The following is a 4234-nucleotide window of genomic DNA, read 5'->3' as shown; positions in this document are numbered from 1 at the left end:
AGTAAAATAATCAAAAAAGGAACATTATAAATAAAACGAGTGTAAAAACAAAACAACTAATTTGTACTTAGTTAAGTACTTAGCTCCCAGATAGGTATAGCTGGAAACCATTAATCTATGATGCAGTAAGTGATAGGTGGATGTTTAGCAAATACCTCTCTTACTTTTTTAAAGTAGCAACTCTAAATCGTTCTAGTTCTGTAGTCAGTGGGCATAGTCTATAGTGCAATAAGTAATAGATGTTTGTTTAGGTTGCAAGAAACAAAGAAAGAAAGAAAGTATTTATTCGATGCAAGTACTCAGCAAGATAATAAATAAAACTAAACAACAGAACGGGTACAAGCACCAAAATGGCATTAGCTCAGTTTGATTTATTCTCTCTGTCTCTTATTTTTTTAGTGGCAGCTCTAAACCGCTTTAGATCTGTAGTCTATGGGCGTAGTCTATGGTGCAGTAACAAATCTTTATTTCTACTACTCTATAGCTCAGTAATATTATTATACCATTTTTTAAAGTGGCAGCTCTAAACCGCTCTAGATCTGTAGTCTATGGGCGTAGTCTATGGCGCAGTAATAGGTGTTTAGCGCGCGCGGCCGCATAATGCAAGGCTCGTGGCCTACATCCCGGGACTCAGGACTACAGGACTTTAAAGAGACCAGCCCCCCTAGACAAAACGCACTTTTTTAATCGAATCGAAAATCTAATCCGTCAAAACTCCATACAAAAAAAGCGGAATTTCGACCACTTTTCGACTGGTTTGATAAAGATGGTGTGAGATTTCATCCATAGGTATAGTTCGTTTCATCCACGAAGACGCGCCCCACCAATTTTTGGTCGAGGAAAGCGCGGGGTGCGGGGAGTTTGATCCGAGCAATCCGAGCGGCATTATTGTAGTGTGCGTGTGCACTCATGGATGATTTAGCGTGTACCGATAACACTCAAACATTATCGGATGAATGGTGGGGCGCGTCTTCGTGGATGAAACGATCTGGTTTGCGTTGGGAAGAATGTTAACCAGTAAAAGTGTGGCTGGATAGCATTTATAATACATTCTACCTACAGTTAGTAAGGTACTTTTAACTTTACAAAATTCAAATATTTTGTACCATAGACAATATAGGCTGAATAGTTTCCTCGCTGACCGGGTTGCCATTTAAAAAGTGTAGTTTTCTATCGGTTACGCATTGGGGCATTAACAACGCGCGTTTTCAAAAAAAGAACAAAAAGAAAAATGCGTTTCCCGCCACCAGCTAACTGGGTGTAAAAAGTTAATTTGGACGTTATGTTTGGGGACCGGACGACTTTTTTGTTTAGCCCGAAGGCTAACTGGTAAAAAATGCTTTATGGTATTAAGTTCGCCTTCGTAGGTATACCAATTTAAATGGCATTAAAGGACAACATTTTAGAAGGAACAAAGGTATTGCTAGATGGTTTTTAAACTTTTTTACTTTCACAAAATGAAACACTTTTTAATTTACAGAAAAAATAACAAAAAATTAAATAAAAACCACTACCCTCAGTTTTACAGCACAGAACATTTCCATCTTTGTTCGAAGAAAAAGCCTATCAAAGGTACACCATGAAAGCACTCGGCAGTGTTGCCAGCCTGTGTTTAAACGGCGTGAATAATCTGAAAGATGTTGCCATGTTAAACTAACAGGCATAGACAAGGAAAAACGGGCAAAACGTTCTTACCATTGTAGAGTAATTGGGTCCAGTGCAAACGAAGCGATGAAGAAAATATATGAGAAATTAGAAAGACGAAATTCACAACTTGAAAGTTATTTATTAATGAAATCAAATCAAATAATTTATTTAGTCTAAGGCCGTATAAGCCCACCGGGCACTTCTACACAACCCAAATATAGCTTGCAATACCACTGCTTCGCCGGGACAACATAATATGGGCTGGGTGTTTAGAAGAAGTGGCGGAAAAATCTTAGTCGTATTTTTTGAGAACAGGCTTTTTTACACGTCCCAGTATTATTTTAACCCTATCACTGCTTCGGGACAATAAATGAGCCAGTGTTGAGAAAAAGCGCAAGAAACTCAGTCACCTTTCAGATTCATCATCATTATTTTAGCCCAAGGCGATCCACTGTGTCGAAAGCTTGAAGGTAAGCCTCTTCCGATAAGATTTTTTCAACTCTACTTTTTCATCCAGGGTGACAAACGACTGGCCTGCCACCATTTTGAGGTTGGGTAAAGCATTATTGCATGTGAAGTTATATAAATGTGTGAAACATCATCGTTATTTAGTTTCCATTACACGACCCTCTCTAATTCAGTTGTTTTTGCTTTTAATATTTTTTTTATCGACGTTCATTTCTTTTTCTTCTATTTGTCATTTTTTAGTCGTCATTTATAAAGCGATGGATATCTTTTCCAACATCTTTCACTGGAGTCAGATCTCAACGTACCTCCGCAAAGGCGCACTTGCAGCCTCCCTCCGTACTCGTCATAAAGCAGGAATAACGTGAAAAATAATATGTGAGGTGTAAGAGCCCTCAGCGCCTATTGAACGCACTCCGTCTGTGAGGGTAGAATGAAATTATTTCATGCGAGTTACGTGCTATAAAATATCATACAAAAATCTCACGTCCGAAATACCGCAATGTCCCAAGTCAAAAGTCTTTGACCAGTGTGTGATGCCAGTGATGGTAAAATATGGATCTGAAACGCGGTCGCTTTATTATACTTTGGGCCTTCTAGGAAGGCTCAAGGTCACCCAAAGGGCGATGGAGCGGGCTATGCTCGGAGTTTCCCTGCGTGATCGAATCAGAAATGGCCTGAGTGGCCTTCCCCACCGTGGGCCACGGCATATGCTGAGTGGAGTCCCATTGCGATGGGCATCGCTGTTGCGACAGGATGGCACTGCTTAGTTCACTTTTTATTTCCTTGTAATATTTATGTGCTATTTCTGTATTTTTTTTCCGTATACGTTCTTTGCCCTAACTAAGTGATGTTCATCGTAATAAATGTTTCTTTCTTTCTTTCTTTAGATGAGGAGATCCGCAGGAGAACTAAAGTGACTGACATAGCCCGCAGAATTGCTAAAATCAAGAGGCAGTGTGTGGGGCACATAGCTCGTAGAGACGATAGCCGTTGGAGCAGAAAAGTTCTCGAGTGGCGACCACGGGCTGGAAGACGTAGCGTGGGCAGGCCTACTAGGTGAACAAACGATCTGGTAATGGTCGCGGGAAGAGCCTGATGGATGCGGGAGCTGGACCGTTCACTGTGGAAAACCTTGGGGGAGGCCTTTGTCCAGCAGTGGACATCATTTGGCTGAAACGAACGAACGAGAGCTCTCTGCGCCTATTGAATGCACTCCGTCTATGAGGGTAGATTCAGTCAAGAAATTATTTCATGCGAGTTACGTGCTATAAAAAAAGTACCTAAGCATAGAAATTTAAAACAATCATAACTCGAAAACTATCAAAAATCGCGGAACACACATAGAGGTGATTTAGATAGCCCTAGTGATGCTCTACCTGTGGGCTTTAGCTTGACACTACTTTTTGGGACACCCTATCCTGCCTTTTTTTTCAGTAAACACTTTAAAAGTTTTTGAGGGTGTGTGTTTGTTACTCTTTCACGTAAAAACCCCTGAATTGATTTTAATGAAACTTTACAGTATAAATGTTTTCACATCAGAATAACATAGATAGGCTATAATATAAATTTTAAAAATCTTTAATTAACAAACTGAATTTCACGCGGGCAAAACCATAGGCAAAAGCTAGTCCCTAATAATAAAGTTAACGGCTAAAAATTTCTATATTCCTAGACCACAGACCAAAAGCTAGGCATTCAAAGAGGCTGGGATTGTTTGAAATAAAGGGGTGTCGCCATAGGGGCCCATTGGAAGGCGATAGACAATAGTTTTGTCTATGCCCGTGTGAGGCCAATGTGAAAAGGTGTGAACGCGGAATGTGTGAAATATGAAGTGCAAAACCGTTCGGATGTTAAAGTATTATTATAATTAATGAATGCATTTTAAAATAGAGGACATTATTTTCGCCCTTTTAAATAAAAATAGGAAATCTAATTCTAAACTAAATTAATGAATGATATTGAATAATTATTGTCTAACTGATATTATCGAAATAACAGTTTAATTATACTAAGTATATGTAGTGATAGTTTTTTTTAAGATTCTTGCAAAAAAAATCTTACATTATTTGGTCTAAAAATGTGTCCAAAAACATTTTTTTTTTCATTTATTTAACAACTA

Source organism: Ostrinia furnacalis, unplaced genomic scaffold (assembly GCF_004193835.3).
Source record: "Ostrinia furnacalis isolate ACB-3 unplaced genomic scaffold, ASM419383v2 OfSCF1319, whole genome shotgun sequence".
NCBI classification, from domain to species: Eukaryota; Metazoa; Arthropoda; class Insecta; order Lepidoptera; family Crambidae; genus Ostrinia; species Ostrinia furnacalis.
This window is presented reverse-complemented; position numbering follows the sequence as displayed.